This window comes from Podarcis vaucheri (assembly GCF_965113315.1).
Source record: "Podarcis vaucheri genome assembly, chromosome: 10".
In the NCBI taxonomy this organism is placed as follows: domain Eukaryota; kingdom Metazoa; phylum Chordata; class Lepidosauria; order Squamata; family Lacertidae; genus Podarcis; species Podarcis vaucheri.
The window spans coordinates 74,410,902-74,437,471 of record NC_138748.1 but is presented as its reverse complement, the minus strand read 5'-3'; the positions used below and the strand labels follow the sequence as shown (position 1 = coordinate 74,437,471).

At 49.2% G+C, this 26,570-nt stretch overlaps 3 protein-coding genes and 1 long non-coding RNA gene across 9 annotated transcripts in view; 3 read left to right on the top strand and 1 right to left on the bottom strand.

Moving 5' to 3' along the window:
• Positions 1 to 26,570, top strand: part of LOC309541263 (uncharacterized protein) — a 225,739-nt gene that overhangs the window by 52,863 nt on the left and 146,306 nt on the right. The window contains exons 2-3 of the mRNA XM_082238911.1: positions 5,441 to 5,584; positions 23,902 to 24,045. The gene's annotated coding sequence lies outside the window, so the exon portion shown is untranslated. The remainder of the gene's footprint in view (positions 1 to 5,440; positions 5,585 to 23,901; positions 24,046 to 26,570) is intronic.
• LOC309541504 overlaps positions 1 to 26,570 on the bottom strand; it is a 146,244-nt gene that overhangs the window by 56,612 nt on the left and 63,062 nt on the right. The gene's annotated exons all lie outside the window — the stretch shown is intronic.
• The window catches only part of LOC309541341 (uncharacterized protein), a 129,310-nt gene that overhangs the window by 64,412 nt on the left and 38,328 nt on the right, over positions 1 to 26,570 (top strand). For 2 of the 5 annotated variants that reach the window (XM_082239121.1, XM_082239120.1), the window contains exon 1: positions 20,505 to 20,738. The exons of the other annotated variants lie outside the window; for them this stretch is intronic. The gene's annotated coding sequence lies outside the window, so the exon portion shown is untranslated. Of the gene's footprint in view, positions 1 to 20,504; positions 20,739 to 26,570 lie in introns of those variants that run through there. 5 annotated transcript variants of the gene reach the window in all.
• LOC309541380 (uncharacterized protein) overlaps positions 1 to 26,570 on the top strand; it is a 124,438-nt gene that overhangs the window by 80,176 nt on the left and 17,692 nt on the right. The gene's annotated exons all lie outside the window — the stretch shown is intronic.

The window sequence follows — 26,570 nt, the reverse complement described above, 5'->3', positions numbered from 1 at the left end:
GCATGTCTTCTTCACTACAATATATTTGCTCAATTTCTCTAGGACTCCATCACCCCTCCCCTGTCCTCCATAATCTCTCAAGTAAAAATCTGGGTGCGGGGTTACTCTGCCACCCAGCTCATCGGACTAAGTCCGTGGGTCCCTGCGGAAGAAAATGAGCTCAGCCGGACGCAGGAGCAAACTGCAGAAGATCCAAGTTTATTGCGCAACAGGTTCAAGGCGAGATTGAACAGCCAGAAAGGGGTGACATGAACTTTTGAGATTTCCCTCCATGTCCCAGAATACAGTGCAAAATACATTCCAGTTACATCATGAATACATTAAGAGGTTGGGTTACACAGATTAACATATGGAGGAGGGAGGGGGGAATATGCAGAGGGCTGGAGATATGGAGGAGGGAGGGGGGAATATGCAGAGAGCTGGATGGAGGAGGGAGGGGGAAATATGCAGAGTGCTGGAGATATGGAGGAGGGAGGGGGGAATATGCAGGGAGCTGGAGATATGCGCAGATAAGCACATCCTGAGAAGACAATGGCCCATGTACACGTAGTCTGTCACCTGGCATTGCCCGGAGGAAAGGTTTGGCAGAGTGATTTTGACAGGATTACTTGAGAGATTATGGAGGACAGGGGAGGGGTGATGGAGTCCTAGAGAAATTGAGCAAATATATTGTAGTGAAGAAGACATGCCCCCCCCGTTCCGTATCAGAAACACTGCACTAGACATAGGCAACGCTTCTGTTATAAATTCATATAAAATCAGCCATACATCGGATCTGCACCGTTCCACTTTTATTTTACACCACGAGGGAAGGACTATCAAAGGGAGGAGACTTGACACAAGGCAGCCATACTCCCCCAAGCGTACAAACACGTCCGCAGATTTCTCCCTTGACACATGGAATCCGCATCTGGCTACAGTTGTATCGGCTGCTTTTCTGAGCCTCTTGGCTGTTGTGCAGGGACGGGGCCTGTGTCCACGGTCCTTGTCCTGGCCTGAGTCCGAGGCTGGGGTGGGGAGCTGGGATTTGGGGGGAGTCTTTTAGCTGCCCCCCTCCATTCCTGGTTTGAACAGCACCAAGACCTAAAAGACGGAGGGATCTAAGCTCGTGGGGTGGGGGCGGGGAGGATGTTGCAATGCAAACCTTGTAGGAGGGACGGGACCCACTTTGCAGCTGGATTTCCGGGATCAGCCCCTCCCCCGCTCTCCGATCCACTAAAGGCAGAGGAGAGGGGGGAAACTTTCTCCTCCCCCCTCCTCTACACCTCCCCGCCCCTCCCGGCACATCCTCCTCTCACCCCGCCCCCGCCCCCACCATCCCAAATCCCTCCCCCAATACATTGCTCCTCCTCCTCCTCCTCCAATCCGGCTTCGCTCCGGGAATGGGGTGTGTGAGCCCGCCCCAACTGCCTGCTTCTCCCGGAAGTGGAGCTTCCACTCCGGATTGCTGCTCACCCTGTGGCTTTAGGGGGGCGCTTTCGGAAAGGGGAGGGAGGAGGCAGGGGACCCCCCCCTCATGGATGTTGCAGGGAAGGAGAATCGGGAGCGAGGACAAAGAGGTAAAGGGGTCGCGGGGGGGAGAGGGGAGAAGAGGACCCAGAGACCCCTCCAGCGCCCCCAAGCGCCTTCCCTGGGGCCGGGATCCCTGCACGCCTGCAGCTAAGGGGGCTTTCCTTGGCATGGGAGGACGTGGGGCGCCCACCCACGGGGTCCCAGGAGGACTCCCCGGCCCCGTTTCCCCCTCGCAGGCATCCCTGGGGCGCGGAGAAGCGGGACAGGAAAGGGTTAATGGGTGCGGGAGACGCCTGGATAGAGACCCCCCCTGTCCCTCCCCGGCTCATCTTGGGGGGCCCCTCCGGAGGGAGAGATGGGTCGCGTATGGCGAGGGGTGAGCCGCGCCAAGGGGGCCTCTGGGTGCAGGGGAGACTCCGGGAGAGAGGGAGGGGGCCAAGGGTGGGGGGAGGAGGGAGGGGAGCATCCCTGGGGAAGGAAGCACAGCATTGGCGGGGGGGGGGGGAAGAGACCAGTCTTTGGGGAGACGTCTCCATCGAGGGGCTGCCTTGGCTTCTCCCTCCCGCCCAGGAATCAGCCACCCCTTCAAGGCGACCAGAGAGGGATCCCTGGAAAGTGGGGGGGGGTCCAGTTCCCCCACTCCTTCCTTCCTGCAAGCTCCATCCTCCTTCCACCCCATAATCGCCTGCCCTGTCCAGACACAGCGATTTTGCCCAGTCCAACCACTGGTCCCCTGGAGAGGAGAGGAAATCCCGAGAGGAAGAGGAGGGGAGAGGCCTTCTCAGAAGTGGCTCTTGGTTTCCGCAATCCCACCCAGGAAGCAGCCAGAAACCTTTTCCTCTCCCTCAGGCTTCCATCTTTAAGTCTCTTTTCCACTGCCTGGTTCATTGAGGATGAGGGTAATGTACACCTGTCATCAGAAACAGGGGTGCAGAGTCCATGGAATGGCTGTCAGGGCTGATATAGAAGTTGCACCTCCAAAGCATTTCTGTTCCTCTTATTCTTTGTAGGCAATGTCAGAGTGACTGACAAGCTGAGATACAACCCATCAGCATCCGATGACAGCCATTGGACAAATCTCCCCAGTCAAAGGAGCCATTTTCATGATAGACAGTGCCTGTGGCTGGAGGCTCTACACACCGGGTGTGTCTGTCGAGGCCAAAGACTGCCAGTATTAGCACAGGCAAAGTGTGTGACCTCCCCAAATTTATAGACTATATGTGAATGAGAGTTTGTGGGTGGGATTATCGTTTACGTCAACCCTGTGATTTTCTCCACCCATAACATTTCATGAGCTGATATTGCAGTACAAATTCCAAAATAACTACAAAACATCACAATGTAATAAGAATGATTGTAGTATTTATATCCTGTCCATCTGGTTTGGTTTCCCCAGCCACTCTGGGCAGCTTCCAGTACAGTGGTACCTCAGATTATGTACTTAATTTGTTCCGGAGGTCCGTACTTAACCTGAAACCGTTCTTAACCTGAAGCACCACCTTAGCTAATGGGGCCTCCTGCTGCTGCCGCAGCACCGGAGCCCGATTTCTATTCTCATCCTGAAGCAAAGTTCTTAACCTGAAGCACTATTTCTGGTTTAGTGGAGTCTGTAACCTGAAGTGTATGTACTGTAATCTGAGGTACCAGTGTACACATAAAAGACAGTAAAACATCAAACATTAAAAACCTCCTGACACAGGGCTGCCTTCTCCTGTCTTCTAAATGTCAGATAGTTGTTCATTTCCTTGACCTCTGAAGGGAGGACGTTCCACAGGGCGGGCGCCACCACCGAGAAGGCCCTCTGCCTGGTTCCCTGTACCCTAACTTCTTGCAGGGAGGGAACCAGCAGAAGACCCTCAGAGGAGGACCTCAGTGTTCAGAGTGAAGGATGGGGGTGGAGACGCTCCTTCAGGGCTACAGCGCCAAGGCTGTTAGGGCTTTAGGTCAAAGATCTTGCTCCTCCATAATGATCTCCAAGACTGACATATAGTTAGCAGTGTAGGAAAAAACACTCAGAGGCAGCAAAATATTCATTCAGCAGAGAAATTTAGTACTGAAGGCAAAGAAGCATAAGAATCCAAAAACTGAATTTACAGTAAAACCCTAACATAGCATAGCGAAACAGCACTCAAGTAAGAAACACACAAGCAGAGTAGAGAATAGGAGACTAGGAAGTGGGACGAGGCGCCTTTCAATACTGTGATTTATAAACAATTCCATGTCAGAGTAACCTTGGGACTGGATAACAAGCCTGGCTCACTCCAGTTTAAACCAGTTCCTTCTGGTTCCCAAAGACAAGAAGGTTCAGCATAACCTCATAACAACTGATCCCACCACCTGCTCTCAGCAGAAAGGAAACTCCCTGATCAGCTAAAATGTTCCAGCTAGAGAAAACACCAGCTTTGAATTACACAGAGTAAAACCACCAGAACCTTCTTGAACCAATAGACTAGGAATGATCTCTATATGTCAGATCAATACTTTTGTTGCCTGAAAGATGCAACCATGACAATTTAAAGATCAGCACAAGCAGTTTGAATTGCGCTTGGAAATGCACTGGGAGCCAGGGAAGATCCTTTAGGACTAGTGATATGTGGTCTAGGCAGCTGCTCCCAGTTACTAGTCCAGCTGTCACATTCTGAATTAGTTGCTGTTTCTGTTTCACCTTCAAAGGTAGCTCCATGTAGAGCGCATTGCAGTAGACCAAGCAGGAGGTAACCAGAGCACTGACCACCCTAGTGAGACAGTCTGCAGGCTGGTAGGGTCTGCCTGCCACCTGTCCCCCAGGGACAGTGCTTCTGTCTTGTCAGGATTCAACCTCAATCTGTTAGCCGCCATTTATCCACAAACCACCAAGGCCACCAACACAGGCCATTCACTATCTTCACTGGTTCCAATTTAAAATATAGGAAGAGCTGGGTATCACCCACATGCCTCTGAACACCCAGCCAAAAAACCCCTGATGATCTCTCCCAGCGGCTTCATATAGATATTAAAAAGCATGGGGAGAGGACAGAGCCCAGGGGTCTGAACACTCATCCCCCAACACCACTTTCTGGACATGGCCCAGGAGGAAGGAGGGGAACCACTGCATAGCAGGGTCCCCAGCACCCCTAGAGGGTCCAGAAGGATACAATGGTCAAAGGTCTCCAAAGCCGCTGAGAGATCCAGCAGAACCAGGAAACTGCTTTCCCCTCAGACTCTAGCCCATCAGAGATCATCACGCAGCACAACCAGGACAGTTTCTGTTGCATGATGAGGCCTGAATCCCAACTGGAAGGATCATGGTGGCAGAAGCTTTCCTGGTCCTGCACCCCCAAAAGCTCCAGGCACAGGACTTTCATTAGCTTTGAAGGGGCCATTGGATACTTGGTGGTCTTTTCTTCAAAAGACAAATATTCTGAATACTTTTTATTTGATGTATGATATAAGCAGCACTTCTGTTTTACATATTCCACATTGGAGAGATTTTGATACACAGGTCTGAGTTCATCGCTCCCCCGAAACTGCTGTGTTAGCAGTCCTGCCAGCCTGGACAGTGTGTTTGGGGGTTCAGGGATGCCTACACAACAAAACCCCCTTCTCAGCCTGGCTTATATGGTCTCAAGGAAAGCAGAGCAGTATGTTAGGCACCAGCTTGGCTGCAGGAGTGAGTGGAAGGAGGTGTGCAGGACACCATCCAACCATCTTAGAGAGTCCACTCTGGATTTGTGTAGGTTTTCCTCCATAGCTTTTTCTTCTCCTGAAGATAACTCAAGAGGAAGCGAAGGAGTGCACCAAAGTATTACGGCTAGAGTTTTCCTTTTTGAGGAGCTCCCTTCCCAGGTTGACGAGCCCCATCTGCCCTTCACTTTCCTCTGCAAAATGGGCAGAATCTGCCTTCTTGACTGTGGGATTCACTGTTGTTCTCATCCTCTAGATCCACCAGAGCCTGCCTTCACCTCAACAGAATTCCCTAATACACCAAGGATTTGAGACCCATCAGCTATCCTCACCTGGTTTAGCCAGCCAGTTGAAGCCGTTCCTGGGATTGTGGCCCCTATTCCATCCTGACAGCTTCTGGAAGAAACAGGTGAGAGCTGAGTGCAGGCTGGGGACCAATGGTGGATAAATTACCCCATAAGGTGCATGACATTTCCCCCGCCAAAGGTACTACCTCTCCCCTAACACCCCATGACATCGTATGATTATGATCTTTAAGACAGAACAGGAATAAATCCATGTCCCCAGAAATAACACAACTTCAGGCCATTAGTGAATCAATACTACATTTCCAAGGTACTACATATTCCACTAAGTACAGTTTATCATTTTGCCTTGAATACCCTGCTTTTCAGTGTCATTTTAGGATAGTCCTGCGTCAAAAGACAGGCACAAGATCAGACAGCACATCGTTCTTTAAAAAATCAAGCTGCTTTATGAATATTGGTTGAGGATTAGGAAAGGTTGCTGATGCATTACTATCATTTGACATAATTGCATATTCATTTCCTGAAAGTTGGGAACATGGGTAGGAGGTGAGGGAATGTAGGAGAAGTTGAAATAGGAGAAGGTGCTAATGGAGCTTGATGTGTTCTCTTTCCCTTTGTTCTCTTCCTTGAAACCAAAATAGGATTCCCTTTCCTCCCATTCTGAAGAAGGAGATGGAGAAGACAGTCAGAACTCCAGGGGATTGGGTACCTGTCCCCCCCATTAGAAATAGAAATTGAAATGTGTGAAATGCGGACTATGCATCATTGAATGAGCATACATAGTTCACATCAACGACCTCCAACAGGGGAGAAACCATTTAATGGTATGGAGTGTGGGAAACGTTTCACTGATATTGGAAAACTTAGAACACATCAACGGACTCACACAGGGGAGAAACCATTTAAATGCCTGGAGTGTGAGAAGAGTTTTAGTTTTAGTGGAAGCCTTAGAAGACATCAACGGACTCATACAGGGGAGAAACCATATAAATGTATAGAGTGCGGAAAGAGCTTTAGTGATAATGGAAACCTTAGAAGACATAAACGGACTCACACAGGGGAGAAACCATTTAAATGCCTGGAGTGCGGAAAGAGCTTCAGTCATAATGGAGACCTTAAATTACACCAGCGGATTCACACAGGGGAGAAACCATTTAAATGTATAGAGTGCGGAATGAGCTTTAGTGATAGTGGAAGCCTTAGAAGACATCAACGGACTCATACAGGGGTGAAACCATATAAATGTATAGAGTGCGGAAAGAGCTTTAGTGATAATGGAAACTTTAGAAGACATCAACGGACTCACACAGGGGAGAAACCATTTAAATGCCTGGAGTGCGGAAAGAGCTTCAGTCGGAATGGAGACCTTAAATTACACCAGCGGAGTCACACAGAGGAGAAACCATATAAATGCCTGGAGTGCGGAAAGAGCTTCGGTCGGAGTGGACCCCTTAGAAAACATTGGCAGACACATGACGGAGAAACTGTTTAAATGTATGGCGTGTTGTAGGAGCTGCAGTCAGAGTGGAAGCCTTGATTTATGTCAACAAACTCACACAAAACACAAACCTTATAAATATCAGGAAAGTAGATAGAGGTTCTGTCCTAGTGGAAGTTCTAAATCAACAGACTCACAGACAGGAAGAACTTTAGGAGTTGAAACCCTACAAACCATCAACAAACTCAAAGAGGAGAAGCAGTTTAAATGAAAAGAGTGCAAAAAGTGCTTTATTTACAATGGAGTGTTTAAGGAACATCCAGGGACTCTTACATGGAAGAACCCATTTTGATGTCTGGAGTGCGGGACATCTTCCTCTCGGAGTCCACTCTTTTCTTCACAGAAATGAACTCAGCAGGAAATCAGTCATTAACACATGTTGTGTATGCAAAGTTCTGGAATTTATGTGTAAAACTGTATAGTAATAAAATATTGAAGTCAATGTCAAACAATGTGATTATAATCTAAGATGTAAAGTACCTTTTGATAGAGAAGGGGTGAGGGTTTATCTGGGTTTCTGGTGGTCAGTGAGGATTAGGGCTGGGCGATATATTTTTCCATATTCGTTTCTAGACCACATCATGATAACCTTTCAAAAACAATTGATATGGCAACACCCCACAGATCACAGTGTCTGGAATGCTCATTTTCCTGGAAGCAGCCGGCAGAAAGCTTTGCTTCGTGAAGCCCCAGCAGATGCCGAGTTGCTGACTTCCCTCCAAAACCACAGGAAGGGAAACACACCTCCATTGCCCTGTGTCCTTCCAGCCTCTTTCCTCCCTTGCTCCCTTCTGCCGGTTTGTGTGCCTGACTTAGATATCCTGTGTGGTGTATTTCTTTACGTCTGAAACTGGATTTGCTCTCAGAAGCAAAGTTTTGTGTATCACTGGGGGCCCAGGGAGAACTGTATGCTTTGAAAACTCAGTAAACTATTACTGAAGAAGTCCTGCTGCCTCTGTGTGTGTTTTTGACCTCAGTGTGGGAATTGCTCTATACATGGCCCCTACCCTGCCGATTCTTGGCTCATGCCCTGGAGTTGCTGTACTCAAGCATGCAAGATGGGTGCATCTGTGTGTGATTTGCTTTTGCACCAAACTTTTTCACCCCCACCACCACATGATCTCCGAATACTGCTTCTTCACTAGAACTTCTCCCTGCCTCCTACGTGTTCTAAAGAAAAATTACTGTAATTTAATGGGAGATTTTCCCCAAGCCTTATTGCAAGAGGGGGAAGGATGGGTTGCAGGTACGAGGGAAATTTCCTGGTTGGCCCATCTTCACTCATGAACCCCATGGGGCAACTCCAGACCTCCTGCTTATTCTGGGGTTTGGGGAAGATAGTATTTTTCCATAGTCCCAGAATTTATCATTCTTCCTGCCAGAGGACCAGTGTGCATATTATTATCATACTTATTTTAATGTTGTTGTTGCTGCTGCTGCTGCTGTTGCTGTCATGGACTGGCTGGGTGAAAGGGGGGGGGGGAGGCACCAGCTGGCGGACCCAAAAGGGAAGAAGACTCGGAGTCCGGGTGTTGTATGCCCCCAAAGGCTATCAAATCTCCTAGGTCTGACCAATAAAAGGTTAATTTGGTGGTGGGGGGGGGAATCCAGGTGCGAGGCTGCTCAGCCACCCAGCTCATCGGGCAGAGCCCGTGGGTCCCTGCAGAATAAAGGAAGGAGTCCAGCCACTAACCAAAGCAAATAGCTGCGGAAATCATTATATGGTCTCAAGCAGAGTGCCAGGTGTTGGAACACAAAACTCACTGAGACGTTGCTTTCTCTAGGTTTTCACCAGGGCAAAGCTGATCCATGTGTGTTTGTCAAGGAGGAGGGGCAAAACAAACTGTATTGTTTATGTTTTGTTGATGATCTTCTGATGTTTTGGAAGCATCAGGCTTTGTACCAAAGCACCCTAGCTCAGCTGAAAGAGCACTCTGATATGAAGGATCTTGGTGAGGTATCCAACTATCTTTCTCTGCAGGTGGAGAGGGACCAAGCAGGTAATTTTCTGGTACACCAAACACAGAAAATTGCTGATGTATTAACCAGGTTGAATTTGGTTGATGCAAACCCAGCAGACACACCGATGGTGACAGGTTACCAGGTAGATAGTACTGCTGAAGCGTTTTCTGACACTACGCTGTACAGATGCATTCTAGGCAAGTTGAATTTTATTGCTAGATGCTCAAGACCTGACATAGATGTAAGCACTAGCCTGCTTAGGAGACAATCCTACTGTTCAGGATTGGAAAGCTCTGAAGCGCATATTTGAAAGGGACTATGCACTACAGGCTGAGGTTCACCAGTCAGAAGACTGCAGGTCTTGAAATCTTTGCGGTTGCTAGTTTTTGAAGTGACACCACGGATGGTACAAGCACTTCTGGAGTATGCTACATGTACAACCACTGTCTGTTTGACTGGCTGTGCAAGAAGCAGACGACAGTAAGCCTAAGTTCCTGTGAAGCAGAACTCAATGCTCTGTCATTTTCACTCATGGATTGTGAATGGTTGATGCAACTGTTTAAGGACATCAGAGTTTCTGTGAAATGTCCTATACAAGTGTATCAAGACAATAGATCCTGTTTGGCTTTGCTGAACTCAGAGAGTTGCAAGCAAAGAACCAAGTACTTGCAGATTAAGCTACATCATACAAGAGAGTGTATTCAGAAAGGACTCATTCAGGGAGAAATGTAAATGGATCCAAACTGCAGGAAAGAAGATTCCACCTACACATTAGGAAGAACTTCCTGACAGTAAGAGCTGTTCGACAGTGGAATTTGCTGCCAAGGAGTGTGGTGGAGTCTCCTCCTTTGGAGGTCTTTAAGCAGAGGCTTGACAACCATATGTCAGGAGTGCTCTGATGGTGTTTCCTGCTTGGCAGGGGGTTGGACTCGATGGCCCTTGTGGTCTCTTCCAACTCTATGATTCTATGATTTTATGATTCTATAGGTGTCCTACATGGCAGGAAATGAAATTCCTGCTGATCTGTTGTCTAAGGTTGTTAACAGAGAACAACTTAAGGTTTACGTACAGAGGTTGCAATTGGGTTGAACCACAGGTACTAAAGGTTACACGGAAAGGGGGAGGATGTTAGGATATTTCCGTTCCACCTTAAAAGGGAGCAGGCTTTGTGAGTCACAGAGTCTGTGTATTTCCTCTTCACAGGATGTTTCTGTTTTGATAGCGCTGTTCTCTCTCTCTATGCCTGAACACGCAAGCAGGCAGTCATGTTTTTTCCTTTGTTCTGTCCAACGCTGAATAAACTTCTAAATAATGCTCTCCTGCGTGCATCTTTCGCTGTGCGGATTTCTGCTGATAGAGCGTGCATCAGCTCTGGAATGTGGCAAGCTATTTTCTGGAGCTCGTGTCGCTAATTTCTGATACTGTATCTACGGGAGATTCCTGGATCGTCCGGAGGCGACGTGGGGGCCATGATGGGCTTTTTCTCCCTGGCAGTATCCCAACAGTTATATCTTTAAAGTTTAATATTACAAATATTATGCCTGAATGTATCCTTTCAACTTGGCAGCTCAGGGAAGTTACCTAGCTTTAAAAATAATATAAAATCATCTCCTTTCCTAGTTTCCTCCATTCCAAAGCTATTTTCCCCTTGCAAAAGGACTCCAGGACGTTCCCAGAGGTGACAATTGCTGGGCTCATTGTTAGCCAAAGGAAGCCAAATCTCATCACCTGACTCGCCTCAGGCTCCAGACATGCAAAGGAACTTCTATTGTACTTTTGGGTGGTGGTACTTAAGAAGAAGAAAAAGAAGAAGAGTTTGGACTTGATATCCCGCCTTTCACTCCCTTCAGGAGTCTCCAAGCGGCTAACATTCTCCTTTCCCTTTCTCCCCCACAACAAACACTCTGTGAGGTGAGTGGGGCTGAGAGACTTCAGAGAAGTGTGACTGGCCCAAGGTCACCCAGCAGCTGCATGTGGAGGAGCGGAGACGCAAACCCGGTTCCCCAGATTACGAGACTACCGCTCTCAACCACTACACCACACTGGCTCTCTATATCATAGACATATTTGTCTATGCTAATCTTATACCTGAGTCTTGCCCTGCCATGTCTGCTTATGCTAATCTTGTACCAAGGACTTGTCTGGACATGTTTGCCAAGGTTAACCCCTCCCCTTTTGTGACATGTCAGTGATGTAGCAATGATGCTGTATGAACTGTATTCTGGGATATGGTGGGAAAGTTTTAAAAGTCTTTGTCACCCCATCCTCGGGTTTCAAATTTGCTCTTTGAACCCATTGCGCAATAAACTTTGGTCTACAGCTATTTGCTCCGGTTGGCTGGACTCCTTCCTTTATTCCTCAGGGACCCGCAGGCTCTGTCCAACGAGCTGGGTGACCGAGCAGCCTCACACCTAGATTTTTCCCTAACAGTTAGGTCCAGGTCCCACGAGCCCCGGGGGGGGGGGGGCTGTTCACAGGGAGTTCCCAGTCGTTTGGGGTTCATCACTCCACTGTATTTGCGTTTGAATTTGCCCAAATTGTTCACCATGCCTTGTAAAGGAGCCCATTCCTCTTGTGAGTGTGGAGAACACCCCCCCCCCATTATGAGCTCCTGCTTAAGTTGTTACACGATGGGGACTCCCTGCCCTTCCAACATGTTGCAGGAGCCTTCAAGGAAAACACAAAGTGAGAAATCTCCTGTTTCCTCACAGCCTCACCCCCCTTGGCCAAGATAGAGACAATAAAATACAAGGACATACACAGAGCTGGGAGCCTCTTGTTGCATGGGGGTGGGGTTCCCAAACTCACTCTCTCACACACAGAGACACAGACTCACACACACAGCTGGCCTTCCAGCCCCAGCTCCCTTGGCTGAGCTGGAAACACAAGTCTCAATGCAAAGCACACAAAAAGAGATAGAGACAATAAAATACATAGACATACCCAGAGATGGGAGCCCATTGTTGCCTGTGGGGGGGGGTGGGGGTGGTTTCTGTTACAAGAATTTTAAGGTCTTAGATATATAATAAATGTTCATAAATGTACCAAGCAAACACGTAGATAAATATATAAACCACATGTCCGAAGCAGCATAGGAAGACAGTCCTGAAATCCTTTTGACTCCCCAGCTGACCAAATGTTTCTCTGCAAGGAAGGAGGAGGTGAAAAAACCTATCTGAGGATGTACAAATTCCAACGCGCTTTAGTTCTGGGCTGCTTCACTCCCTGCATGAATTTTACCTGGGTGTCGGGGCTGTGTGCGCAAAAGCCAAAGCCCCATTTTTTCCCTTAACACAGGAGTCACAGAGTCCAAGCCCCTGCTCAATGTGCACCAGTACCTAAAACATGGACGGATCTATCTCGTGGCGTGGGGTGGATTTTGCAATGTAAACATTTTGGGGTGGGAGACCCCACTTTGCAAGTGGGTTGCCGGGATCAGCCCCTCTCCCGCTCTCCTGATCCCCAGAAGGAAGAAGGGAGGGGGAAAACCTTCCTCTCCTTCCCCCACTCAATTCCTCCCCTCCCGGCACATCCTTCTCTCACCCCACCCCCATACATTGCACCTCCTCCTCCTCTTCCTCCTCCTCGCCATCCGACTTCTGTTCCGGGAATGGGGAGGGGGGAAGAGCCCCTCCCAAACTGCCTGCTTATCCCACAAGTGGAGCTTCTGCGCCGGATTGCTGCTCTGCGCCGTAGCTCTAGGGGCGCATGCTCTCGGAAAGGGGAGGGGGGCGGCAAGGGACCCCCCCAAAAAAACACTGATGTTGCAGGAAAGGAAAGGAGAATCCCGAGCGAGGACAAAGAGGTAAAGGGGTCTCAGGGGGAGGCGAGAGAAGGATCCAGAGACCCCCTCCAGCTCCCAAAAGCGCCTATCGTGGATCTGGATCCCTGCACGCATGCTGCGAAGGGGGTTTTCCTTGGACCCTTAGGAAGCCCACCCAGGGGATCCCAACGAAGCCCCCTCACCCCATTTCCCCGCGCAGGCATCCCTGGGACTGTTAACGGAAAAATCCGAGGGCTCCCTTGGACAAAAACAAAGACACCAACCAGGCTAACTTGGAGCAAATCAGCAGCCTGTAGGCTTGGCCTTTATTGAACTGTTGCAACAGGGAGCTCCCCTCACTTGCAGGAGAGAGAAGGACTCCGAAAAATGGTGTGCAAGGCCTTATAAAAACTTTTGAAATTGCCACCCCGTAGATCAAGACCACCCCCAGAAACATCATACATACATCACAGAAAGGAGGGGTTGAGGGAGGGGTGGTGGTGGTAACCTGAGTGTCCTGTCACCTGGCTGGTTCCCCCTTTCCCCCTCCCCATGAGTACTTTCCAGGTGACAGAGGGGAGTTTGCAGTTTCCTGCCCCCAGAGGGAAGATCTGATCATTGTCCTTTGTTCCAGTCCATGCTGAATCCACTCCCATATGCAAGTTCTTTGTGATCTTGATGGTCTTCTGTCTAGGACCATCAGGGTTGGCATAGCAACTGGACAGGGCTCCTGTGGATGTGCTGGGATGGTGAAGGGATTATGGCTGGCCTGTATCAAACCTTCCCCATTTTGTAGTCCTTCCTTCATGGAGCCAAATAAAAGTGGAACAGTGCAAATCCGATGTATGGTTCATTTTTCTATGAATTTATGACAGAAGTGTTGTGTATGTAGTGTGTGAGTGTGTGTGAAGTTTGTAGAAACTGAATGATTGGGGGGTGGGGTTCCTGCTACAGTTCCCCCCTTCGGAGATAAGATTGCAAAGGTGGCTACTTTGCAATCCTTTTCGCCGCACAATTTAAGGTGGTAAATATTAACCTGCTATTGTCCGTCCCAGATGCGTGTGTCCATGTGAACCTGAAAGGGACTTGGATGTCACGCCTCTTAAGGATATTTGCATAGAAATATAACAGTGTAACAGTGCACATAGTTAGACGTAGGATATCACGTAAAATTAATATTTTGTAGCTCAGTTACTTGTGGTATTCTAGCACCTTGGAAGAAATATTTTCTCAATAGTGGCCTATGCTTTTCATTTAGCAGGAAGGTCCACCAATAACTGAAAAATGCAGCTTGCTACAGGACTCTGTGGGTTCCGCGCGGAGAGAGGTGGGCATTAAAGGGTTAAGGGGTGTGAGGGATGCCTGGATAGACCCCTCTGTACCTCCTCTGCTCGTCTTGGGGGTGGTGCCCTCCGGATGGAGAGATGGGGGACGCAGGGCGAGGGGTGAGCCGCGCCAAGGGGGGCCTCTGGGTGCAGGGGAGACTCTGCGAGAGATGGATGGAGTCAATGAAGTGGGGAGAGGGAGAATCCCTGGGGCAGGGAAGGGCAGCAATGGGGGGTGGGGGGAGAGATATGTAGACCAGTCTTTGGGGACACGTCTCCATTCTGGTGCCCGCAGGGAATCTCCGGAGGGGCCGCCTTGGCTTCTCCCTCCCGCCCAGGAATCGGCCACCCCTTCAAGGCTACCAGAGAGGGATCCCTGGAAAGTGGGGGGTCCCCTCCCCACACCCTTTCCTTCCTGGAGCCTCTATCCTCTTTCCACCCCATAAGCCCCTGCCCTGTCCAGACTGTTGCAGGAATTTATGTATAGGTGTGGGGGGGTGGTTGCCCCTTCTGCAGATATCATGCACATGCAACCCACCACCAAATTCAGCACCATCACTCTTGTCATTTGTTCCCACAAAACACTTCATCACAGTTTCTTCCTATCTATTCAAAGGACCTCTGCTGCACAAAACCAAGTGTATGAATTCACTGATAAATGTCCCCCACTGCTAAATGGGGTAACTTCAGAAATTCCTATAGACATGTGAGCTCAGCTACTCAGCATTCCCTCTGCCTGAGTGATAATCCCTGGCCTCCTGATACCTGAGTGCCAGACAGGTAGCCATTCCATAAAGAACCAACCCAGATGAAGACAAAAGGGTGTGATTAGCTTGGCTGGGAAACAGGGAATGTCCGCCCACCCTTTCCCACAGGTGGGTGGGGTTTGTGGCACCAAGATAGGGCTCACCTGGGCGGGTGCCCCCCACCTGCCTGGGCCAGCCTTTGACCCGCCCTTGGTCAGGAAGGACAATGGATGGCCAGCCGGGGGTGGGGCAAAGGCCAAAGAAAAGAGGCCGACCCCTTTGTCCAAGCCTCTTTTGGTTTTCTCCCTTCCAGGATCAGGATCCTCAGGAGTGTGTCCTGGTGGCCAGATTAAGGTAAGTTCTGGCCTGATTGGAAGGGACATGGCCCCTCCACCAGGCTAGGCTGCAATTTTGTGGCTTTTCTTTCTGGGCGGGCGCTCAGATAGACCGGGGGGGAAACCTTTTTGTTTTGCGGTGGCCGGGGGTGGGGCATATTATTATCGTACTGAATTTACTGTTGTTGCTGCTCTTGCTGCCATGGACTGGCTGGGTGAAAGGGGAGGGGAGGACCAGCTGGGGAACCCTCAAGAGAAGAAGGCTCGGAGTCCGGGTCTTGTATGCCCCCAAAGGCTATCAAAACTCCTAGGTCTGGCCAATTAAAGGCTGATATGGGAGCCGTTGGGGGCCAGGTTGGTTCTTTCATTTTCTCCTCTCCTCTGGAAAAGTGCTCTTTCTTTTGGGGTTTGATTACTTCTGCCTCATTCAGTGCCCACTGCATCCTCAGCGAGGTACAATACTGTCTTTTCAACTTCTGTCACCATGTAGAGTTTTCTCTCAGGACCACTACCCAGGAGTCTGCCTATGCAAACTGCTCCGACCATCCAGGGTGTTTTGTCACACTCCTAAAGACCTGGTTGGTTAGGTCCAGGTCCTATGAGCCCTGGGGGGGGGGCAGCAGGGAGTTCTCACTTGTTTGGGGTTCATCGCTCCACCATATTTGTGCTTGAATTTGCCAAAAGTATTCACCATGCCTTGTAATGGAGTCCATTCCTCCTGTGAGTGTGGCCCCCCCATTATGCCTTCCTGCTTAAGCTGTTACACAAGGGGGACTCCCTGCCCTTCCGACATGTTGCAGATCAAATAAAAGGTGGGGGGAAAGCCTTTTGAAAAGAGACTGGTGGCCAGCAAGGCCCACAGTGAGAAAGCCTATAGAAAGAAAAGACACATAAGTAAACGCCCCCCTTGGCTGCACAGCCCGTCAGTCCTGGGCAGAGAACTCGCAGTTGTGCCAAGGGGGGGGGGAGAGGCTGATCTCTGCAGCCCCAGCCCTCAGCCGGACAGGAGCCTTCAAGCAAAACACAAAGCGAGAAATCTTCCCCCTCTTTCCTCACAGCCTCAGCCCCTCTTGGCCAAGATAGAGACAATACGTAGACATTCACAGAGCTGGGAGCCGGCTGCTGCCTGCTTGAGGCACCCACAGCTGGCCGAGACACACGGAGCCACAGCCCACGGCTCCCTCGGTTCAGGCACCCACAGCTGGGTGGGCTCAAAGAAAGCCTCGATTTATCTGAGTCACGGCACCAAATGTTGTGCAGTGGCTCCTTGGTTTGCAACCACTTTGAATTACAACCGTTTTGGATTACAACCACGTCAAACACCGAAGTGTGTGTACCTGTTTTTGGATTACAGCCCATTGGGGGGGGGCCATTGGCGAAAGCGCGACTTCGGTTACAACCTGTTTTGGTTTACAACCGGACCTCCGGAATGGATTACAGTGGTACCTCGGGTTACATATGCTTCAGGTTACATACACTTCAGGTTACAGACTCTGCTAACCCAGAAATAGTACCTTGGGTTAAGAACTTTGCTTCAGGATGAGAACAGAAATTGTGCTCCAGTGGCATGGCGGCAGCAGGAGGCCAAATTAGCTAAAGTGGTGCTTCAGGTTAAGAACAGTTTCAGGTCAAGAACGGACCTCTGGAACGAATTAAGTACTTAACCCGAGGTACCACTGTATACCCCCAAAGGCTATAAAAACTCCTAGGTCTGGCCAATAAACTCAGGAGCCAGGAGGAGATAAGAGTCCAACGATTTTATCACAGGCAGTCAATATTGGGATTGGAAAAGACTTTTTAAAGAAAATTATGCGATGAGAGACTACTCAACAGCCCAGCTTGCCAGGGTACAAGTCCCCTGTGGGTCCATGCGGTCAGTAAATGAAGGAAATTCCAGCCAAGCATTTTGGAGCAAAGAGCAGTCAGTAGACTTAGATCCTTTACTGTTGTGCAACAGGTTCAAACAGCAGTGAGGGAACTCTGACCCTGGGGTGACATTGACTTTTAAAACTTTCCCACCATATCCCAGGATACAGTTCACACATCATCATCAATACATCATTGCTACATCACTAAAACGTCAGAAGGGGGGGGGGGGGTTACACAAGATTAGCATAGACAGATATGTCAGGGCAACACCCAAGTATAAGATTAGCAGAGGCAAACATGTCTCAAGTACCCACCACCCAAAAGGACAACAGAACTTCCTTTGCATGTCTGCAGCCTGAGACAAGTCTGGTGATGAGATTTGGCTTCCCTTGGCTAACAGTGAGCCCAGCAATTGTCACCTCTGGGCATTTCCTCGGGTAGGAGGTGTGTCTACACATCTTCACCCTTGGGGAGGTGGTGTTGGTTTCTGTGTGTTGCCACTGTGCCGTGCTCTTGGAGTCACAGGACTCCGTTTTGCATTCCAGAGACATTCCAGACTGTTGGAAGTCTCACGGAAGACAGGAGACGGATGTGATGTTACTGTTTCCTGTTCCTTTGTTTTTCAGTTGCTCTCTGCTTTCACAGAGAGAGCATGTATATTTCATTTCTGTCTGCGTAGTTAGAAATAAAACTCTTTAGCAATGTAGCTAATAAACTTCTCGTCCTTCCCTGCGTGCTGGATACTCTGCTGAATGGGGAGTGTGCTTGGAGCCTCATCAAAGACTCAGGTCATTAATCATCATCGAAGGAGCTCGGTTGAACCCAAGTCCGACAGGTGGCAGGAAAAAAAGAGTCCTTTTTCCAAGGGCAAAATAGCATTGGAATGGAGGAAACTGGCAAAGGAGTTGATTTTATATGATTTTTTAAAGCTAGGTATCTTCCCTGAGCTGTCAAGCCAAAAGGATACATTCAGGCATAATATTTGTAACATTTAACAACTTTAAGGATGTGTCCCGCCCCGCCTTGTAATTTCTGTAACAAATACCTTCCTGAGATTTTTTCTTTTGGGGGTGTGTGTCACAGTTCAGCTTCATTCAGAAGAAAACATTGCTAAAGGAGGGGAAATATAAAATGCACATTGAAAACAGCATAATCAGCAAGAGAATTAAATATTATCATAATCCTAGAACACAGACTATATCTTGCTTTTCACCACTTCTGGGTCTTAAAGCAGCTTCTGGGTTCCTCTCGCCTCAGAATTTAACTCCCTGTGTCCTCTTATATGTCACTCCCCTCCTTCTATAGCACAAAATTGTCACATTTAAGAAATGTAGCAAATGGTATATGCAGAAAATAAAGATAAACTAACAGTCTCATTCTTAAATGCCATGCAGCCATAATAATAATAATAATAATAATAATAATAATAATAATAATAATAATAATAATAATAAAAATAAAAATAAATAAATAATAATAATTTATTTATATCCCGCCCATCTGGCTGAGTCTCCCCAGCCACTCTGGGCGGCTCCCAATCGAGTGTTAAAAACAGTGCAGCATTAAATATTAAAAACCTCCCTAAACAGGGCTGCCTTCAGATGTCTTTTAAAGATAGGATAGCTGCTTATTTCCTTCACATCTGAAGGGAGGGCATTCCACAGGGCGGGCGCCATCACCGAGAAGGCCCTCTGTCTGGTTCACTGTAAGCTTACTTCTCGCAATGAGGGAACTGCCTGGACCTCAGTGTCCGGATTGGATGATGGGGGTGGAGACGCTCCTTCAGGGATACAGGACAGAGGCTGTTTAGGGCTTTAAAGGTCAGCACCAACACTATGAACTGGGCTCAGAAACATACTGGGAGGCAATGCAGATCTCTCCAGACCGGTGTTATGTGGTCCTGGCAGCCACTCCCAGTCACCAGCCTAGCTGCGACATTCTGGATTAGCTGTAGTTTCCGAGTCACCTTCAAAGGTAGCCCCACGTAGAGCACATTGCAGTAGTCCAAGCGGGAGATAACCAGAGCATGCACCACTCTGGCCAGACAGTCCGCGGTCAGGGAGGGTCTCAGCCTGTGTACCAGATGGAGCTGGTAGACAGCCACCCTGGACACAGAATTAATCTGCACTTTCATGGACAGCTGTGAGTCCAGAATGACTCCCAGGCTGCGCACCTGGTCCTTCAGGGGCACAGTTACCCCATGCGGGACCAGGGAGTCCTCCACACCTGCCCACCCTCTGTCCCCCCAAAACAGTACTTCTGTCTTGTCAGGATTCAACCTCAATCTGTTAGCCGCCATCCATCCTCCAACCGCCTCCAGACACTCACACAGGACCTTCACTGCCTCCACTGGTTCTGATTTAAAAGAGAGGTAGAACTGGGTATCATCTGCATACTGATGAACACTCAGCCCAAACCCCCTGATGATCTCTCCCAGCAGATTCATATAGATATTAAAAAGCATGGGAGAGAGGACGGAGCCCTGAGGCACCCCACAAGTAAGAGCCCAGGGGTCTGAACACTCATCCCCCAACACCATTTTCTGGACACGGCCCAGGAGGAAGGAGTGGAACCACTGTATGACAGTGCCCCCAGCTCACAGCCCCTCTAGACGGTCCAGAAGGATGTGATGGTTGATGGTGTCAAAGGCCGCTGAGAGATCCAGCAGAACTAGGAAACAGCTCTCACCTTTGTCCCTAGCCCGCCGGAGATCATCAACCAGTGTGACCAAGGCAGTTTCAGTCCCATGGTGAGGCCTGAATCCCGATTGGAAGGGATCCAAATGGTCCACCATCCTCCAGGCGTGCTTGGAGTTGTTCAGCAACCACCTGCTCAGTCACCTTGCCCAAGAATGGAAGATTTGAGACTGGGCGATAGTTGGTCATATTAGCCGGGTCTAAAGATTTTTTTTTAAGAAGCGTTTTAATGACCGCCTCTTTCAGCAGGTCTGGGAAGGCTCCCTCACAGAGGGAAACATTCACCACCCGGCAGAGGCTACTTTCTGAGGGTGTAGAAATTGCAACGCGCTTTACTTCTGGGCTGCTTCACTCCTCGCATGGGGGGGGGGGGCTCTGTGCGCAAACAGATCAACAGCTGCCTTGCTTTCTTCCTGGCCTCATTGTGTTACCTCTGACGGAGACAGAAGGGAGGAATTTTACCTGAGTGTCGGGAGGGGGTGTGCAAAAGCCCAAGCCCCATTTTCTCCGTAACACAGGAGTCGCAGCGCCCAACCCGCTGCTCAGTGTGCACCAATACCTAAAACATGGAATGGATCTAAGATCATGGCGCGGGGTGGGGGGCGGAGGGAGGGAAGGATTTTGCAATGTAAACATTGTAGGGGGGGGGACCGCACTTTGCAGCTCGATTGCCGGGATCAGCCCCTGCCTCGCTCTCCTCATCCCCAGAAGGAAGAAGGGAGGGGGGAAAAACCTTCCACTCCTTCGCCCCCCTCAATTCCTCCCCTCCCGGTATATCCTCCTCTCACCCCGCCCCACAACCCCAAATCCCTCCACTGTGCGCTGAACCTCTTCCTCCTCTTCCAATCCGGCGTCTGTTTCCGGAATGAGGGGGGAAAGCCCCCCTCCTAAACTGCCTGCCTTTCCCGCAAGTGGAGCTTCTGCGCCGGATTGCTGCTCTGCGGCGTAGCTCTAGGGGAGCGCGCTTTGGAAAGGAAAGGCGGGGCGTCATGGGAGGGGACCCCCCCCCGCCCGTGGATGTTGCAGGAAAGGAAAGGAGAATCGGGAGCGAGGACAAAGAGGTAAAGGGCTCGCGGGGGGCGGAGAGGGGGGGAGGACCCAGAGACCCCCGCCAGCTCCCCAAAGCGCCTTTCGTGGGCCCCACGGGCAGGGCCTGGATCCCTGCATGCGTGCTGCGAAGGGGGCTTTCCTTGGCCCCTTAGGCGCCTTGGCAGCGGCGGACATGGGGAACCTACGCAGGGGGTCCCCACGAGGGCCCCCTTGCCCCGTTTCCCCCGCGTAGTCATCCCTGGGGCCCTGTGGGTTTCGCACGGACAAAGGCGGGCCATGAAAGGGTTAACGGGCATGAGGGACGCCTGGATAGAGACCCCCTGTCCCTAAATTGTGTGTCTTGCAGTGGCTCCTCAGGATGGAAAGATGGGGGATGAGGGCTGAGCCGCGCCAAGGGGGGGGGGCTTTGGATGCAGGGGAGACTCTGGGAAAGAGGGAGAGAGTCGAGGATGTGGGAAGGGGGAGCATCCCTGGTCAGGGAAGGGCAGCAATGATGGGGGAAGAGATAGGTAGAAAAGTCTTTGGGGAGACTTATCCATAGTGGCTCCCGTGGGGAATCTCTGGAGGGGCCGCCTTGGCTTCTCCCTCCTGCCCAGGAATCAACCCCCCCCTTCAAGGCGACCAGAGAAGGATCCCTGGAAAGTGGGGGGTCCAGTCCCCCCCTTCCTGCAAATTCCATCCTCTTCCCATCCCATGAGCCCCCATAAGCCCCTGCCCTGTCCAGACACAGCGGTTCTGCCCAGTCCAAACTCTGGTTTGGAGAGGAGAGGAAATCCCGAGAGGAAGAGGGGAGGGGAGAGGCCTTCTCCGAAGCGGCTCTTGGTTTCCGCAATCCCACCCCGGAAGCAGCCAGAAACCTTTTCCTCTCTCTCAGGCTTCCATCTTTAAGTTTCTCTTCCACTGCATGGCTCCAGTACAAAGAAAAGACAGTAAAACATCAGACATTAAAAACCTCCCGATAGAGGGTTGCCTTCAGCTGTCTTCTAAATGTCAGAATGTTGCCCATTTCCTCGCCCTCTGTCTGGTTCCCTGTAACTTCGCTTCTCGCAGGGGGGGGGGGGAATCAGCAGAAGACCTTCCAAGGAGGACCTCCCTGTCCAGACTGAGCGATGTCGGTGGAGATGCTCCTTCAGGTCTACAGGGCTGAGGCTGTTGAGGGCTTTAGGTTGCAGATCTTGCTGCTCCATAACAATCTCATTCAGCAAATAAATTTATTACTTAAGGCAAAGAAGCATAACAGGAGCCAAAAAATAGCAAAAACTTAACTTATGTAAAACCCTAACTTAGCATACCAAAACAGCTCTCAAGTATGAATCACACAAGCAGAGTAGAGAAATAGGAGACTAGGAAGTGGGACCAGGCGCCTTTCGGCCTTGTAATTTATATTCTATTAAATGTCAGAGTAACCTTGGGACTGGATAACAAGCCTGGCTCGCTCCAGTTTAAACCAGCTTCATCTGGTTCCCACAAAAAAGAAAGGTTCTTCATAACCTCATCGCAACTTATCCCACCACCAGCTCTCAGCAGAAAGGAAACTGCCGAGTTTCAGGAAGCCTGCACTAGATCAATACTTTTCAATGCCTGGAAAATGCAACCATGACAATTTAAAGATCAGCACTAACAATTTGAATTGTGCTTGAAAATGTGCTGGGAGCCAGGAAAGATCCTTTAGAGGAAGTGATATGTGGTTTCAGCGGCTGCTCCCATTCAGTTGCAGTTTTGGGTCACCTTCTAAGGTAGCCCCATGTAGACCACATAGCAGTAGTCCAAGCCGGAAACAACCAGAGCATGCACCACTCTGGTGAGGCAGTCTGAGGGGAAGGAAGGTCTCAGCCTGCGTTCCAGATGGAGCTGCTAGACAACTGCCCTGGACACAGAATTGAGCTGTGCCTCCATGGTCAGCTGTGAGTCCAAAATTACCCACAGGCTGTGCACCTGGTCCTTTAGGGCCACAGTTACCCCATCAGGACCAGAGGGTCCCCCACACCTGCCCACCCTCTGTTCCCCAGGGACAGTACTTATGTCTTGTCAGGATTCAAGCTCAATCTGTTAGCCGCCACCCATCCTCAAACCACCTCCAGGCACCAACACAGGGCATTCACCACCTTCACTGGTTCTGATTTAAATGAGAAGAAGAGCTGGGTATCACCCACATACTGGTGAACACCCAGTCCCAAACCCCTGATGATCTCTCCCAGCAGCTTCATATAGATATTAAAAAGCATGGGGAGAGGACGGAGCCCTGAGGCACCCCACAAGTGAGAGCCCAGGGGTCTGAACACCCATGCCCCAACATCAATTTCTGGACATGGCCCAGGAGGAAGGAGCGGAACCACTGCATAACCATTTCCCCAGCTCTCCTCGAGGGTCCAGAAGGACACCATGGCCAAAGGTCTCCAAAGCCACTGAGAGATCTAGTAGAACCAGGAAATAGCTTTCACCCCAGACTCTAGCACATCCGAGATTATCAACGAGCACAACCAGGGCAGTTTCTGTTGCATGATGAGGCCTGAATCCCAATTGGAAGGATCATGGTGGCAGAAGCTTTCCTGGTCCTGCACCCCCAAAAGCTCCAGACACAAGACTTTCATTAGCTTTGAAGGGGCCATCGGATAGTTGGTGGTCTTTTCTTCAAAAGACAAATATTCTGAATACTTTTTAATTGATGTATGATGTAAATAGTGCTTCTGTTTTACATATTCCACATTGGAGAGATTCTGATACACAGGTCTGAGTTCATCGCTCCCCCTGAAACTGCTGTGTTAGCAGTCCTGCCAGCCTGGGCAGTGTGTTTGGGGGTTCAGGGCTGCCTAGACAACAAGACCCCCTTCTCAGCCTGGCTTATATGGTCTCAAGGAAAGCAGAGCAGTATGTTAGGCACCAGCTTGGCTGCAGGAGTGAGTGGAAGGAGGTGTGCAGGACACCATCCGACCATCTTAGAGAGTCCACTCTGGATTTGTGTAGGTTTTCCTCCATAGCTTTTTCTTCTCCTGAAGATAACTCAAGAGGAAGCGAAGGAGTGCACCAAAGTATTACGACTAGAGTTTTCCTTCTCAAGGAACTCCCTTCCCCGGTTGACAAGCCCCATCTGCCCTTCACTTTCCTCTGCAGAATGGGCAGAATCTGCCTTCTTGACTGGGATTCACTGTTGTTCTCATCCTCTCCATCCACCAGAGCCTGCCTTCACCTCAACAGAATTCCCTAATACACCAAGGATTTGAGACCCATCAGCTATCCTCACCTGGTTTAGCCAGCCAGTTGAAGCCGTTCCTGGGATTGTGGCCCCTATTCCATCCTGACAGCTTCTGGAAGAAACAGGTGAGAGCTGAGTGCAGGGTGGGGACCAATGGTGGATAAATTACCTCGTAAGGTGCATGACATTTCCCCCACCAATGGTACTAACGCTCCCCTAACACCCCATGACATCGTATGATTATGATCTTTAAGACATAAAAGGAATAAATTCATGTCCCCAGAAATAACACAACTTCAGGCCATTAGTGAATCAATACTACATTTCCAAGGTACTACATATTCCACTAAGTACAGTTTATCATTTTGCCTTGAATATCCTGCTTTTCAGTGTCATTTTAGGATAGTCCTGCGTCAAAAGACGGGCACGAGATCAGACAGCACATCGTTCTTTAAAAAAATCAAGCTGCTTTATGAACATTGGTTGAGGATTAGGAAAGGTTGCTGATGCATTACTATCATTTGACATAATTGCATATTCATTTTCTGAAAGTTGGGAACATGGGTAGGAGGTGAGGGAATGTAGGAGACGTTGAAATAGGAGAAGGTGCTAATGGAGCTTGATGTGTTCTCTTTCCCTTTGTTCTCTTCCTTGAAACCAAAATAGGATTCCCTTTCCTCCCATTCTGAAGAAGGAGATGGAGAAGACAGTCAGAACTCCAGGGGACTGGGTTCCTGTCCCCCCCATTAGGAATAGAAATTAAAATGTGTGAAATGCGGACTATGCATCATTGAATGAGCACACATATTTCACATCAACGACCTCCAACAGGGGAGAAACCATTTAATGGTATGGAGTGTGGGAAACGTTTCACTGATATTGGAAAACTTAGAACACATCAACGGACTCACACAGGGGAGAAACCTTTTAAATGCCTGGAGTGTGAGAAGAGTTTTAGTATTAGTGGAAGCCTTAGAAGACATCAATGGACTCACACAGGGGAGAAACAATTTAAATGCCTGGAGTGTGAGAAGAGTTTTAGTATTAGTGGAAGCCTTAGAAGACATCAACAGACTCACACAGGGGAGAAACCATTTAAATGCCTGGAGTGGGGAAAGAGCTTCAGTCAGAATAGAGACCTTAGACAACATCAACAGACTCACACAGGGGAGAAACCATGTATCAAGTGTGGAAAGAGCTTTAGTAATAGTGGAAACGTTAAAAGACATCAACGGACTCACACAGGGGAGAAACCATTTAAATGTATAGAGTGCGGAAAGGGCTTTACTTATAATGGAAGCCTTAGAAAACATCAACGGACTCACACAGGAGAGAAACCATTTAAATGCCTGGAGTGCGGAAAGTGTTTCAGTCAGAATGGAGACCTTAGAAGACATCAACAGACTCACACAGGGGAGAAACCATATGAATGTATGGATTGTGGAAAGAGCTTCAGTCGGAGTGCACACCTTAGAAATCATCAACGGACTCACACAGGGGAGAAACCATATAAATGTATAGAGTGCGGAATGAGCTTTAGTGATAGTGGAAGTCTTAGAAGACATCAACGGACGCATACAGGGGAGAAACCATTTAAATACCTGGAGTGCGGAAAGTGCTTCAGTCAGAATGGAGACCTTAGAACACATCAACAGACTCATACAGGGGAGAAACCATATAAATGTGTAGAGTGTGGAAAGAGCTTCAGTCAGAATGGAAGACTTAGAACACATCAACGGACTCACACAGGGGAGAAACCATTTAAATGTATAGAGTGCGGAAAGAGCTTCAGTCAGAATGGAGACCTTAAATTACACCAGCGGATTCACACAGGGGAGAAACCATATAAATGTATAGAGTGCGGAATGAGCTTTAGTCATAATGGTAGCCTTAGAACACATCAACGGACTCACACAGGGGAGAAGCCATATAAATGTATAGAGTGTGGAAAGAGCTTCAGTCAGAATGGAAGACTTAGAACACATCAACGGACTCACACAGGGGAGAAACCATTTAAATGCCTTGAGTGCGGAATGAGCTTTAGTGATAATGGAAGCCTTAGAACACATCAACGGACTCACACAGGGGAGAAACCATATAAATGTATAGAGTGTGGAAAGAGCTTCAGTCAGAATGGAAGCCTTAGAACACATCAACGGACTCACACAGGGGAGAAACCATTTAAATGCCTTGAGTGCGGAATGAGCTTTAGTGATAATGGAAGCCTTAGAACACATCAACAGACTCACACAGGGGAGAAACCATATAAATGTATAGAGTGTGGAAAGAGCTTCAGTCATAATGGAAGCCTTAGAACACATCAACAGACTCACACAGGGGAGAAACCATATGAATGTATGGACTGTGGAAAGAGCTTCAGTCGGAGTGCACACCTTAGAAATCATCAACGGACTCACACAGGGGAGAAACCATTTAAATGTACCGAGTGTGGAAAGGGCTTTAGTGATAGTGGAAGCCTTAGAACACATCAACGGACTCACACAGGGGAGAAACCATATAAATGTATAGAGTGTGGAAAGAGCTTCAATCAGAATGGAAGCCTTAGAACACATCAACGGACTCACACAGGGGAGAAACCATTTAAATGCCTTGAGTGCGGAATGAGCTTTAGTGATAATGGAAGCCTTAG